At 41.6% G+C, this 15,952-nt stretch overlaps 1 protein-coding gene and 1 non-coding gene across 2 annotated transcripts in view; one reads left to right on the top strand and one right to left on the bottom strand.

Moving 5' to 3' along the window:
* Positions 1 to 58: 58 nt before the first annotated feature.
* Positions 59 to 130, top strand: trnaq-uug (transfer RNA glutamine (anticodon UUG)). Its single transcript has one exon. It is a non-coding gene; the product is annotated as a tRNA-Gln (tRNA).
* A 2,263-nt stretch (positions 131 to 2,393) lies between these two features.
* Positions 2,394 to 15,952, bottom strand: part of LOC115142792 (tensin-1-like) — an 80,076-nt gene continuing 66,517 nt past the window's right edge. Inside the window, exons 21-25 of the mRNA XM_029682534.2 lie at positions 9,834 to 9,911; positions 9,506 to 9,583; positions 8,917 to 9,085; positions 5,328 to 5,396; positions 2,394 to 4,282 (exon numbers count right to left, since the gene is read on the bottom strand). The gene's annotated coding sequence lies outside the window, so the exon portion shown is untranslated. The remainder of the gene's footprint in view (positions 4,283 to 5,327; positions 5,397 to 8,916; positions 9,086 to 9,505; positions 9,584 to 9,833; positions 9,912 to 15,952) is intronic.

Genomic DNA, 15,952 nt, shown 5'->3' with positions numbered 1-15,952 from the left:
TGACGGCACGTGCATGTACCGGATAAGAACCCAGGTTTTAGCTCTTTCTCTTGCGAGTGGTCCTATGGTGTAATGGTTAGCACTCTGGACTTTGAATCCAGCGATCCGAGTTCAAATCTCGGTAGGACCTCGTCATTTTGATTGAAAATATCCTACAGTTACACAAATATTATGGACAGTGAAATTATTGGTAGTTATCTCAGATGTGGATTTGTTGTCTCCTGTCAAAAGGTAAAATACAACAGTTGGTGGGTCTTCCGTACTAGGGCCCCCCAAGTTTTTTAAGCAAAAAAAATTGAATAAAAACTACTTTTTAGAATCATTTGTATTTTCATTGCTGGACATAATAGACTGTAAAACAGGCAATCTGCTCCAATTGATTTTATTTTAATAAATCTTCTAAAGTATTCCCAAACATAATAGACGTGATCGTATACAAACGTAAGCAAGGTTTGAAATTATGTTTTAGTCAAGCATATTTTGGTTTTGCGGTCAAATTTGCAGTCTCCAAATGATTTGTTATTATGTTCCAGCCCCCGTCCATCCCCTCAAGAAAAAAAATAGGCCCGCAGTTGAATCTAGTTGATGATCCCTGCCATAGATACAGTGCCTTCAGAAAGTATTCATACCCCTTGATTTATTTCACATTTTGTGTTACAGCCTGGATTCAATGTAGATTTTTTTCCTCACCCATCAACACACAATACCCCATAATGATTAAAGTAAAAAAGCATGTTTTAAGAAATCCTAAATACAGAAATATCTATTTTACGTAGGTATTCACACCCCAAGTCAATACATGTTAGAATCATCTTCGGCAGCAATTACAGCTGAGTTTCTGGGTAAGTCTAAGACATTTGCACATCTGGATTGTACAATATTTGTACATTATAATTTTTTTAATTCTAATGAGCCATTTTCAAGTCTTGCCATAGATTTTCAGGCTGATTTAAGTCAAAACTGTAACTAGGCCACTCTGGAACATTTAATGTCACCTGGGTAAGCAATTTCAGTGTATTTGGCCTCATTTTAAGTTATTGTCCTGCTGAAATGTGAATTTGTAACCGTGTCTGTTGGAAAGCAGACAACCACGTTTTCCTCTAGGATCTTGTCTGTGCTTGGCTCTATTCCATAGTTTTTGTAATCCTTAAAAACTCCCTAGTCCTTCCTGATGACAAGCATACCCATAACATTGTGGCCACCACCATGCTTGAAAATATGAAAAGTGGTACTCAGTTATGTGTACCCCCAACATAACTCTTTGTATTCAGGACAAAGTTCATTGCTTTGGCACATTTTATTCCCAGTTTTACTTTAGTGCCTTATTGCAAACAGGATGCATGTGTTGGAATATTTTTATTCTGTACAGGCTTCCTTCTTTTCACTGTCATTTAGGTTAGGATTGTGGAGTAAATACAATGTTGTTGATCCATCCTGTTTTTTCCTATCACAGCCATTAATCTTTGTAAATGTTTTAAAATCACCTTTGGCCTCATGGTGAATTCCCTGAACGGTTTCCTTCCTCTCTGGCAATTGAGTGAAGACGCCTGTATCTTTGATGGGACTGGATGTATTGATACACCATCCAACTTTAAGAATCCGCTATCTGAGCAGCTTACCGATCGCTGCAGCTGTACACATCCCATCTGTAAATAGCCCATCCAACTAAATAACTTATCCCCATATTGTTTAAAAAAAAATCATTTGCACACCAGTATTTCTATTTGCACATTATCATCTGCACATCTATCACTCGTGTTAATTTGACAAATTGTAATTACTTCGCTACTATTGACCTATTCATTGCCTTACCTCCTTACCACATTTGCATACACTGTATACAGATTTTTCTATTGTGTTGTTGACTATACTTTTGTTTATCCCATGTGTAACTGTGTTTTTTGTCGCACTGCTTTGCTTTATCTTGGCCAGGTCGCAGCTGTAAATGAGAACTTGTTCTCGACTGGCCTACCTGGTTAAATAAAAATGTTTAAAATGTGACTTGTTGAGCAAATCTCTACTCTTTAACATATTTAAGCTTTCCTTAACAAAGGGGTGAATACTTATTGACAAGACGTTTTTGATTAATTCGTCAACATTTCTAAAAACATAATTCCACCTTGACATTATGGGTTATTGTGTGTAGGACAGTGACACAAAATCTTGATTTAATCCATTTTAAATTCAGGCTGTAATAAAATGGGGGTGTGAATAGGGTGTGAATACTTTCTGTAGGCACTGTACATGGTTTACCACCACTAAACATAGCTCTAGTATGTTTTGATTGGTTCTGAAGGCCTATTAGTATTTAGGTGCATCTACTAAAATCGCTTGGAAATATCACAACATTTTTGTGAGGTAATTGCAATTAAGGCAGACAGAACACATTTTCCCCCAACCTTTTATTTACTACATTTCCAGTTTAAAATATCAATGTTTTTCATATACTGCTTTGTTATAAACTTTATCAGAGACTGAAAATATATCATAAACTCCATATGAAAAATACAAACAATAAATCATTAATCTAAATACTGCAACGATTGTCATGTAAAACACTCGATATCAAAACAGCACAAAAAAGTATACAGGAATCAAACCTCAATAATAAAATATTCCTTTACAAAACAAAATATGAGTGCTTGGTTGTCTATGGCTTCAGCGTTATATATGGCTATACAGTATGTTTGGTTTAATACAAAGCAAATTGCAGGTCCAGGAAATTGGATCATAAAACATGTGGCCCAAAATAATCTCTAGTTCAATCTATTCTGTCATGGGTTTCTTTTATCTTGCTGTAGGATGTTCAGCTACGACTCATCTTAAGTTACAGTTGACTGCAAGGTTCACTAGCAGGTTGATTTAGTTTACATACAGTATTAAATATATTTAGATGTTTGAAAAATACATTTTAGGGGGAAAATAAGAGTATTTTCTGATTCTTAATGTAAGGCCCATATCACTTTGGACATGGTGTGCTATGCTCACATTTATTAATTGCTACATTGAAGTGCATAACGCACCATTGTTAAATAAATACATAAACATAGTGTAGGAAAGTTCTTCTATGGTTTTGGAAAATATTCTTTGGGATATGGTGTGTAAATGTAATCTTTAATTAAAAAACATCAGAGTTCATATCAATATAGCATTTAATCAACTCTTCAAATAGCTCTCTTCATATTCCTCTCCATGGGATCACTTGCTTATCCTCTCTTTGGCATGACAGCCCAATGTAACCACCTCAGTACTGGCATGATAGAAAAAAACATAATAAAGGCCATGGTCATGTTCATAAGGGCACGCAGGGGAAAACATTTTAAAAAGGTTTCGTAACAGAAAATGAAAATGAGTAAGTCCATGGTTATCCTTTGTTTCAATACATAGTGAACACGACCCAGGATATGTTGCCATTCCAGGTCAACTATAAACGCAATAAAAATGACTCCGATTCCATTTCTGACATTCCATTACACTCACACATTTACTATAACCAGCTTCTGTGCTGTTTTGTCCAACTCGTCAAAGAGGTTGACTATACAGAAATTGGGTAACATAATACTGACCAATAAAAAGTGATCTTCCAAATCTGCTTGTGTGCAAACGGGGTAGTCATTGACATTGTACAGGCTTTTTTATAAGGCTAGCCTATTTAAAATTACACATACTTCATAGTCATACAAACATGATTAAATGAAAGGTGATGGCAAACAGTAACTGAATGGACCCCCCAAAATAATATATATAAAGCTCACCCGGTAGAGGTGGTGTTAATCGACTCACTTAACTGTAGAGGAAAAGCTTAACTCTGTATCACCTCAAAATATATTCTCTAACATACCGTCTTGATGGACATGATGCATGTCCAATCCTGTTCCTCTCCTGGACCAGTGGACAGCTATCTTCAATCATGAACACACACAAACACACACCAATTTGCAGACCCATACCCACCAATTTGTACACGCACTCACCAATTTGTACACACAAACATATCGACAAATTTGCAGAAACATATACCCAACCATTATCGCCCACCAATTTACACACTGTGAACCACACACTGTTATCCCCTGTTGTGGCTCTTGCTCTGGGGAGCCCTAGCTCATCTGCGTTGCTGCTGGGGGCCCTAGCTCATCTGCGTTGCTGCTGGGGCCCCAGCATGACCTTGTTGATAAAGTTGACGATGGCCACAGCTGGCTGCTCCGGGTCCATCTCAGCGAACAGGTGACACACGTTCTCGGATGCGCTGCCAGTCCGCCTGGCCACAAAACCAAACACCCTACAGGAGAGAGGGATGATGAGAGAGAAAGAGGGGGGGGGGGGGGGGGGGGGGGGGTGAAAAGAGGTGATGAAAGGGGACCAGAAAAAGGATGGCGTAGGAGATTAGTTCAACAGACAGGTGAATCAAAGAGAACAGGTTTTCTGGTTGTTGTTTTAAGATCTATGATGGTAGCAGAGTTCCCTTTTTCAGTGCACTCATTGTGTTCTTCTAATGAGAATCACAGATATGAGAAGAACCGTGGGGCATCACTTGACTTTAATTCACTTTAAATGATATTTTAAGGATCATTCAATGTAAGGATCAATTTGATAAAAAGTAATATTTTCTAAAAGATGATACTGTTGGATAAATTGCCATGCACACACACAATGCTATCCACACACACAGACAAGCAGAGACACACACATGCACTTACTTGCTTGACTTATCAAAATTAGTCCACCTGAAGCAGACAGACAGGCAGAGAGACAGGGACATAAAGACAAGGCTTAGATAATCACATGGATGCACGAGACAGATAGAGCTTCTCAAATACACCAAAAAAGCAGTCATACAGTTACAGCTGTTGTACTTAACCAGAAAAAAATTATACTATAGTTGCACATTGCACAAACAGGTTTATACTGTACCAGTATTTAGAAACATTAATAGAAGTCCCTTCAAGCTGTAGCAGTCATAATAGCTCAATACAGGGTTAATACTGTTATTAACCCTACAAGATTTAGCCAGGGTTGGGATCAATTAGATTTGAAATAACAATGAACGAGATGAATTGACCCCAACCCTAAACTACATTGCAATATCTGTTTACCAAATGAAGCAGTGTTTAGAAATGACAAAACACAAGGTCAACTTCGCTACATAGCTAAAGACCCTTATGGTCTGTATTTGCTCAAACACATAATTTGTTACTGTTCATTCGGTGGTATTCACATAGAAACACGATCTAGTGGTTGCATATAGGCATAAAGCCAGTGTCAGAACCTATCATTCCATGTGTTGTCTAAAGGTTACTCTAACGTTTGCCTGACGTTGGGCCCACCTCTGGTCCTGAGGCTCCACGCTGCTGAAGGTCACACTGTTGATGGGGTAGTGTCTCCTGAAAAATAGTCTGCATAGAGGAAAAGATAGGAAACGTGGGTAAAAAGAGATGGGGGGACAGTCAGAGGATGATAGTGTGCATACCTAAACAAGAAGATAGCTTTACGGAGGTAAAGTTACAATAAAAATAAATATAAAGAATTTGGTTAGTTATGGGAATAGGCGCCAGCAATGATAAACATAAGTTATTCTGTACACTCAAAGAAATTCCATGTGACAGAAATATATCATGTAAAAGTATTTTGACACTATGTTTAAAATCACTTTAAATTGTTTTAAACGTATAAAAAGTTGGATAAGATTTGAAACACAGGAAACAAGACATCTATCTACATACGATAGCCATAGGACCTGGAATGGTGTTGGATGGAATAGTGGTCGTTTTACAGGCTCGAGACTATCCTATCAACGTGATCTGAATAACTGTAACGTCAGGGAAACTCAAGGGAGGGTGTGTGTGTCACTTAATAACAAGCTGGTGCGCGATCTCTAATCTGAAGGATGTCTTGAGGCTCTGCTCTCCTGAGTTAGAATAGCTCATGATAAGCTGTAGACCATGCTATTTACCAAGAGAGTTTTCATCTATTTAACACCACAAACCGATTCTGGCACTAAGACCACACTCAACGAGCTGTATAGCGCTACATGCAAACAAGAAAATGCTCACGCAGAGGTGGCGCTCATACTGGCCGGTGATTTTAATGCAGGAAAAATGAAAAACGTTTGAGTTAGTTTCGACCAGCATGCCACCTGTGCAACAAGAGGTGAAAAAACTCTAGAACACCTTCACTCCACACAAAGAGACACATACAAAGTTCTCCCTCACCCTCCATTTGGCAAATCTGACAATAAATCTATCCTCCTGATTCCTGCTCACAAGCAAAAATTCAAACAGGAAGTAACAGTGACATGCTCAATAAGGAAGTGGTCCGATGAAGCGGATGCTAAGCTACAGGACTGTTTTTCTAGCACAGAATGGAATATGTTCCAGGATTCATCCTATGGCATTGAGGTTTGAGTTGAGTTTACCACATCAGTCACCGGTTAATAAGTGCATTGATGACGTTGTCCCCACAGTGACCATACGTACATATCCCAACTAGAAGCCATGGATTACAGGCAACATCCGCAATGAGCTAAAGGCTAGAGCTGCCGCTTTCAAGGAACAGGACACTAACACGGATGCTTATAAGAAATCCTGCTATGCCTTGCGACGAACCATCAAACGGGCAAAGCGTCAATACAGGACCAAGATTGAATCATACTACATCGGCTTTGACGCTCGTCGGATGTGGCAGGGCAAGCAAACTACCAGATTACAAAGGGAAACCCAGCCATGAGCTTTCCAGTGAAGGGAGCCTACAATACGAGCTAAATCCCTTCTATGCTCATTTCCAGGCTAGCAACACTGAACCATGCATGAGAGCACCAGCTGTTACGGACGACTGCATGATCAGCCAATGTGAGTAAGTCCTTTAAACGGGTTAACATTTACAAGCCCGCAGACGGATTACCAGGACACGTACTCAGAGCATGAGCTGGCCAGCTGGCAAGTGTCTTCAACATTTTCAACCTCTCACTGACCCAGTCTAATACCTACATGTTTCAAGCAGACCACCTTAGTCCCTGTGCCCAAGAATTCCAAAGTACCCTGTCTAAATGCCTATCGTCCCATAGCACTCACATCTGTAGCCATGAAATGCTTTGAAAGGCTGGCCATGGCTCACATCAACCCACTCCAATTTGCATACCGCCCCAACAGGTCCACAGATGACGCAATCTCTATTGCGTACCCTTTCCCACCTTGGACAAGAGGAACACCTACGTGATATTGCTGTTCACTGACTACAGTTCAGTGTTCAACACCAAAGTGCCCTCCAAACTCAACACTAAACTAAGGACACTTTCCTGCTACCACACGGAAAGTGATACTGATGCACCAAGTCTGGAACCAATGGGACCCTGAACAGCTTCTAACCCAAGTCATACGACTGCTAAATAGTTAGTTAAATAGTTAACCAATAGCTACCTGGAATATATGCATTGACCCTTTTCACTAACTCTTGACTCATCACATAATCTGCTGTTACTGTGGACACCCCATCAAATGAGTGGATTCGGCTATTTCAGCCACACCTGTGCAATCGCCATAGACAAACATTGGCAGTAGAATGGCCTTACTGAAGAGCTCAGTGACTTTCAATGTGGTACCGTCATAGGATGCCACCTTTCCAACAAGTTAGTTTGTCAAATTTCTGCCCTGCTAGAGCTGCTCTGGTCAACTGTAAGTGCTGTTGTTGTGAAGAGGAAACATCTAAGAGCAACAACAAGCTCACAGGACGGGATCGCAGAGTGCTGAAGCGCGCAGGACGTAAAAATTGTCCGTCCTCGGTTGCAACACTCACTACCAAGTTCCAAACTACCTCTGGAAGCAACGCCTGCACAATAAACTGTTCGTTGGGAGCTTCATGTTATGGGTTTCTATGGCCGAGCAGCCGCACACAAGCCTAAGATCACCATGTGCAATTTCAAGCGTCGGCTGGAGTGGTGTAAAGAACTCTACCATTGGACTCTGGAGCAGTGGACAAGTTCTCTCTGGAGTGATGAATGAAGCTTCATCCTCTGGCAGTCGGACGGGCGAATCTGGGTTTGGCAGATGCCAGGAGAATGCTACCTGCCCCAAAGCATAGTGCCAACTGTAAAGTTTGGTCGAGGAGGAATAATGGTCTGGAGCTGTTTTTCATGGTTCGGTCTAGTTCCCTTAATTCTATTGAAGGAAAAACGCTACAGCATACAATGAAATTCTAGACGATTCTGTGCTTCCAACTTTGTGGCAACAGTTTGGGGAAGGCCCTTTCCTGTTTCAGCATGACAATGCCCCCATGCACAAAGCGAGGTCCATACATAAATTGTTTGCCGAGATCGGTGTGGAAGACCTTGACTGGCCTGCAGAGCCCTGACCTCAACCCCAATGAACACCTTTGGGATGAATTGGAACGCCGACTGTGAGCCAGGCCCAATTACCCAACATCGGTGCCTGACCTCACTAATGCTCTAGTGGCTGAATGGAAGCAAGCCCCCACAGCAATACTCCATCTAGTGGAAAGCCTTCCCAGAAGAGTGGAGGCTGTTATGGCAGCAAAGAGGGGATCAACTCCATATTAATGCCCGTGATTTTGGAATGAGATGTTTGAGAAGCAGGTGCCCACTTACTTTTGGTCATGTAGTGTATGTACTTATCTACCTAAATTACTTCGTACCCCTGCACGTCGTTACTGGTCCCCCGTGTATATAGCAAAGTTATAGGTACTAATTTTGTATTTATTCCTTGTGTTATTCTTTTTCTAATTTTCTATTACTTATATATTTTTTTCTCTGCATTGCTGGTAAGGACGCCTTAGTAAGCATTTCCCTGTTAGTCTACATCTGTTGTTTCCAAAGCATGTGACACATTTTTTTAACTTGATTTTGGATGTAAACAGACTAGGTTAGGCAGGTGTAGGCCTAATCTTAAGCCAGGTAGTACACACCTTCTCTGGCTGTCGGTCAGCGTGATACCCTGAGTGGACACTTTGAAGTGGACCACTGTGGCTGTGGGCCGAGGACTCTGGGTCAGAGTGCACCTGGTCGCCTTGGAGACAGCTTGAGGCCCGGTCAGTGACTCTGTCTCCACAGAGTTCAGGTAGAGTACGTTACAGGCTGGAGGGAGATGGGGATGGAGAGGGGGAGAGAGAAAGAGAGGGAGAGTCAGAGAGATGGGGGGGGGGGGGGTGAGAGATGGAGGGAGGGAGAGGTTAGGGAGAGAGAAAGAGAGGGAGGGAGGGAGATTAGGAATGATGGATTTCCATGGATTAACATGAGCAGTATTTAGAGATGGAATTAGGTCGTGTCACACCTACACAAGGCAAACCTAATTTGAGAGGAGATTGCCGAGCTTAATGCAATGATAGACAGTGAGTGTGGATTGACGTAAATGGGGTGGGTATATTTGCTAAATCATGCTAGCATTCCACACTGTTTTCCTATCTCTCTGTGGTGATTCAGGTACCTAGAGCCACCACTACTGGCGAAAACCTGCATTGCAGCTGTATTTGACCCATGAACTTTTAACTCTCTCACCTGCGCCCTGTTTGAGGAGGTCTGCTGCAGTACTGGTGTTGCTGGCACTATGCATCTCCTGCAGCTCTCCAACCAGATCTGGAAAACAGTGATGTTAGGACAACATTGTCCCATGACTCACCTTAAAACCATGCAAACACTGTGTACATACATACACAACACAAACACACACATAACACACTCCCAATACACACTTCACATGCACTTTCTGTAAATTGTATATCGTGTATTGCACACATATAGCTTATGCACTATTGATATACACATGTAGTATCTGCCCCATATTGTTAGATAAAAAGTGACTCCTTTGAAACATATAGGGATTTACCTTTCTCTGGGATGCACAAGGCACATGGCAGGGAGATAGGAGTGATGGAGTGCTGGTACACTAAGGCAGATAAACTTCCTAAAACACATACGCATATCAGATCAGCACAGGTATAGGAGGCGAGGAAGGGAAGTTCCCATTTTCACAATAAATCAAATCAAATTTGTCACATGCTCCGAATACAGCAGGTGTAGACCTTACCGTGAAATGCATACTTACAAGCCCTTATCCAACCATGCAGTTCAAGAAAGAGTTAAGAAAATATTTACTAAAAAAACGAAAGTAAATATAAAATAAAAAGTGACAATAAAAATGAGCCTTTATACAGGGGGTACCGATACCGAGTCATTCTGCGGGGGTACAGGTTAGTTGAGTTATTTTGTACATTTAGGTAGGGGCAAAGTGACTATGCATAGATAATAAACAGCGAGTAGCAGCAGTGTAAAAACAAAGGGAGGAGGCGGGTGTCAATGTAAATGGACGGATGATCCATTTGATGAATTGTTCTGCAGTCTATTTGGCTTGGGGGAAGGAGCTGTTAAAATGGCTTGACGCACCCATCCCGTTAGCGGGATCATTTTCATCAATACCCGCTGAATTGCAGCGCACCAAATTCAAATTAAATTACTAAACATACTTAATTTTCATGAAATCACAAGTGCAATATAGCAAAACACAGCTTAGCTTGTTGTTAATCCACCTGGTGTGTCAGATTTCAATACAGCTTTTCCGCGAAAGCATAACAAGCGTTTATGTAAGAACATCTCTCTCAGTAGACAAAATATTACAAACACCTAGCAGGCAAGTAGATTGGTCACGAAAGTCAGAAAAGCAATAGATTAAATCGCTTAAATTTGATGATCTTCGGATGTTTGCACTCACGAGACTCCCAGTTACACAATAAATGTTCCTTTTGTTCCATAAAGATTATTTTTATATCCAAAATACCTCCATTTGTTTGGCGCATTATGTTCAGAAATCCACAGGCTCGAGCGGTCACGACATCGCAAACGAAAATTCCAAATAATATCCGTAATGTCCACAGAAACATGTCAAACGTTTTTTATAATCAATCCTCCGGTTGTTTTTAAAATATATAATCGATAATATATAAACCGTGACTGTCGCTTTTTCAATAGGAGAGGGAGAGACAATGCCTGCCCCACTCTGTTGCGCAAGCAAAACTCTGCGAACACCCAGGTATCCACTGACAGGATGTTATCTTTCTCGCTCATTTTTCAAAATAAAAGCCTGAAACTATGTTTAAAGACTGTTGACACCTTGAGGAAGCCATAGGAAAAGGAATCTGGTTGATATCCCTTTAAATGGAGGCAAGGCATCCAATGGAACAGAGAGCTTTCAGGAAATACAGCACTTCCTGGTTTGATTTTCCTCAGGTTTTCGCCTGCAATATCAGTTCTGATATACTCAGACAATATTTGGACCGTTTTGGAAACTTTAGGGTGTTTTCTATCCTAAGCTGACAATTATATGCATATTCTAGTTTCTGGGCCTGAGAAATAGGCAGTTTCAAATGGGTATGTTTTTTAGCCAAAAAATGAAAATCCTGCCCCCTACACTCAAGAAGTTTTTAAGGAGCCGGTACCGCTTGCCGTGCGGTAACTACATACTTAATGAGTATATATACTACATATCATTAGTTCATTTTAGTATACTGTAAACGGAACAGTATCCTTTCAGTTGAGCGTACTAGCTTTTCGCCAGTCTCACAGAAGTTGATGCTGTTGCTATGCAACATCTTGCTAGCTAATTAGCATAACACATTACTAGTTAGACATTTTACGACTTCGTGTGTGTTCTTAAATTCAATCTGGAGTGCCAGAGTGCGCTCGTTGTCAGATTGTCCGTTTGTAAATTCAGAGCGCACACTGGACACTCGGGCCGAGGAGTAGGGTTGATTTGAGCATTCTGACCTTACAACGGCAGTCAAGCACCCAAGCTAACGTTGGCTAGAGTGACCACTCTGACCATTTTACTCGCCTTAGCAGAGCTGGTTAGGCTGTTTTCATGTTATACAGAGCTTTACTGACTGTTGCTGGCAACAATTTAATTACGCATTTTTGCCGACGTTAACTAAACACCAGCCATATCCAACCGGTGTTGGGCACTCGTAAATTCATTAATCTGGCTCTGGTACACTCAGACAAGAGTGCTCTGAAATCGGAGAAGATAGCCAAAGCGAATTTATGAAAGCACCCGATTGTCCATTGAGAACCCACAACGACTTTACAATTTAGCTAAACTAAGAATGGAGGGAATAATAAAGTCAATAAACGTTGGATAGTTAGATAGCATGTAGTTTATATACTGGCAAGTTTGATTTTAAGTAGCCAATTTACGTTAGGTAACTAGCTAACATACCGGTACATACTGCTGTAATGATATGCTATGTGGTTCGTAAGGACAGCGTAGCTAAAAAATTGTCATCAAACATAATGTGCAAGGTAACTTATTTGAAAAGTAATAACTTGATTACATTGCTCAACATTTGGTTAACATTTGTCATAATGAGTTAAAGCAATGAATTTGTAAACACTATCGTTGGCTGCATTTTTACAGCTATTTTCTTAAAATCTGAAACGATGTGAAGCCACGCCCATTTCCTGAATAATTGCATTATTTATTTTTTGTATTTCACCTTTATTTAACCAGGTAGTCAAGTTGAGAACAAGTTGTCATTTACAAGTGCGATCTGGCCAAGATAAAGCAAAGCAGTTCGACACATACAACAACACAGAGTTACACATGGAGTAAAACAAACATACAGTCAATAATACAGTAGAAAAATAAGTCTATATACAATGTGAGCAAATTAGGTGAGATAAGGGAGTAAAAGGTCATGGTGGTGAAGTAAATACAATATAGCAAGTAAAACACTGGAATGGTAGATTTGCAGTGGAAGAATGTGCAAAGTAGAGATAGAAATAATGGGGTGCAAATGAGCTAAATAAATAAATACAGTAGTGGGAGAGGTAGTTGTTTGGGCTAAATTATAGATGGGCTATGTACAGGTGCAGTAATCTGTGAGCTGCTCTGACAGCTGGTGCTTAAAGCTAGTGAGGGAGAAAAGTGTTTCCAGTTTCAGAGATTTTTGTAGTTCGTTCCAGTCATTGGCAGCAGAGAACTGGAAGGAGAGGCGGCCAAAGGAAGAATTGGTTTTGGGGGTGACCAGAGAGAAATACCTACTGGAGCGCGTGATACAGGTGGGTGCTGCTATGGTGACCAGCGAGCTGAGATAATGGGGGACTTTACCTAGCAGGGTCTTGTAGATGACCTGGAGCCAGTGGGTTTGGCAACGAGTATGAAGCGAGGGCCAGCCAACGAGAGCGTACAGGTCGCAGTGGTGGGTAGTATATGGGGCTTTGGTGACAAAACGGATGGCACTGTGATAGACTGCATTAAATTTATTGAGTAGGGTATTGGAGGCTATTTTCTAAATGACATCGCCGAAGTCGAGGATCGGTAGGATGGTCAGTTTTACAAGTATATGTTTGGCAGCATTTTTTATTTAAAAAAAAAACATTTTACATTTTTTTATTCTATTTTTTTTTTTTTTTTTAACCTTTATTTAACCAGGCAAGTCAGTTAAGAACACATTCTTATTTTCAATGACGGCCTGGGAACAGTGGGTTAACTGCCTGTTCAGGGGCAGAACGACAGATTTGTACCTTGTCAGCTCGGGGGTTTGAACTCGCAACCGGTTACTAGTCCAACGCTCTAACCACTAGGCTACGCTGCCGCCCCATGAGTGAAGGGTGCTTTGTTGCGAAATATGAAACAAATTCTAGATTCAACTTTGGATTGGAGATGTTTGATGTGAGTCTGGAAGGAGAGTTTACAGTCTAAACAGACACCTAGGTAGTGATGTTAGACGGGCGGGCAGGTGCAGGCAGCGATCGGTTGAAGAGCTTGCATTTAATTTTACTTGTATTTAAGAGCAATTGGAGGCCACGGGAGGAGAGTTGTATGGCATTGAAGCTCATCTGGAGGGTTGTTAACACAGTGTCCAAAGAAGGGCCAGAAGTATACAGAATGGTGTCGTCTGCGTAGAGGTGGACTCACCAGCAGCAAGAGCGACATCATTGATGTATACAGAGAAGAGAGTCCGTCCAAGAATTGAACCCTGTGGCACCCCCATAGAGACTGCCAGAGACCTGGACAACAGGCCCTCCGATTTGACACACTGAACTCTATCAGAGAAGTAGTTGGTGAACTAGGCGAGGCAATCATTTGAGAAACCAAGGCTATCAGGTCTGCCGATGAGGATGTGGTGATTGACAGAGTCGAAATCCTTGGCCAGGTCAATGAATACGGCTGCACAGTATTGTTTCTTATCGATGGCGGTTAAGATATCATTTAAGACCTTGAGCGTGGCTGAGGTGCACCCATGACCAGCTCTGAAACCAGATTGCATAGTGGAGAAGGTATGGTGGGATTCGAAATGGTCTGTAATCTGTTTGTTGACTTGGCTTTCGAAGACCTTAGAAAGGCAGGGTAGGATGGATATAGGTCTGCAGCAGTTTGGGTCAAGAGTGTCTCCCCTTTTGAAGAGGGGGATGACCGCAGCTGCTTTCCAATCTTTGGGAATCTCAGACGACACGAGAGGTTGAACAAGCTAGTAATAGGGGTTGCAACAAATTTGGCAGATACTTTTAGAAAGAAAGGGTCCAGATTGTCTATAGCCCGGCTGATTTGTAGGGGTCCAGATTTTGCAGCTCTTTCAGATCATCAGCTGACTGGATTTGGGAGAAGGAGAAATGGGAAAGGCTTGGGAGAGTTGCTGTGGGGGGTGCAGTGCTGTTGACCGGGGTAGGGGTAACCAGGTGGAAAGCATGGCCAGCCGTAGAAAAATGCTTATTGAAAATTCTCAATTATAGTGGATTTATCGGTGGTGACAGTGTTTCCTATCCTCAGTGCAGTGGGCAGCTGGGAGGAGGTGTTCTTATTCTCCATGGACTTTAGTGTCCCAGAATTTTTTTGAGTTTTTGTTGCAGGAAGCAAATTTCTGCTTGAAAAAGCTAGCCTTGGTTTTTCTAACTGCCTGTGTATATTGGTTTCTAGCTTCCCTGAAAAGTTGCATATCAAGGGGGCTGTTCGATGCTAATGCAGAACGCCATAGGGTGTTTTTGTGTTGGTTAAGGGCAGTCAGGTCTGGAGAGAACCAAGGGATATCTGTTCCTGGTTCTAAATTTCTTGAATGCTCATTTAAGATGGGGAGGAAGGCATTTAAAAAAAAAAAAAAACAGGCATCCTCAATATTCTTCCAGGATACCCCGGCCAGGTCGATTAGATAGGCCTGCTCGCTGAAGTGTTTCAGGGAGCGTTCGACAGTGATGAGTGGAGGTCGTTTGACTGCTGACCCATTACGGATGCAGGCAATGAGGCAGTGATCGCTGAGATCTTGGTTGAAAACAGCAGAGGTGTATTTAGAGGGCAAGTTGGTTAGGATATCTATGAGGGTGCACGTGTTTACGGCTTTGGGGTGGTACCTGGTCATTGATCATTTGTGTGAGATTGAGGGCATCAAGCTTAGATTGTAGGATGGCTGGGGTGTTAAGCACGTTCCAGTTTAGGTCGCCTAGCTGCACGAGCTCTGAAGATAGATGGGGGGCAATCAGTTCACATATGGTATCCAGAGCACAGCTGGGGGCAGAGGCTGGTCTATAGCATTATGGGCCCTAAAGTATGGAAATCTGCGTGTGTACTTCATATTTTGCAGAATGACATCCAGGAACCTTTGGCATACTACATACATACATTTGGCATACTATATCCATACTATAACCAATAAGCATAATATATACTAAATTCACATCACAAATAGTATGGGTAATATGAGTATTCAAACACAGATTATGATTTGGTTTACAGAATTTTTTGGCCTTCCTCTGACATTGCCTAGTACATAGGTCCTGGATAGTAGGAAGCTTGGACCCAGTGATATACTGGGCCGTACGCACTACCCTCTGTATCGCCTTACGGTCAGATGCCGAGCAGTTTCCATACCAGGCGGTGATGCAACCGGTCAGGATGCTCTCGATGGTGCACGCTGTAGAACTTTTTGAGGATCTGGGGAGCCATGCCAAATCTTTTAAATC

The sequence above is a fragment of the Oncorhynchus nerka genome, linkage group LG15, assembly GCF_034236695.1.
Source record: "Oncorhynchus nerka isolate Pitt River linkage group LG15, Oner_Uvic_2.0, whole genome shotgun sequence".
Taxonomy (NCBI): Eukaryota; Metazoa; Chordata; class Actinopteri; order Salmoniformes; family Salmonidae; genus Oncorhynchus; species Oncorhynchus nerka.
The sequence above is the reverse complement of the archived record's forward strand: the minus strand, read 5'-3'. Positions and strand labels throughout refer to the sequence as shown.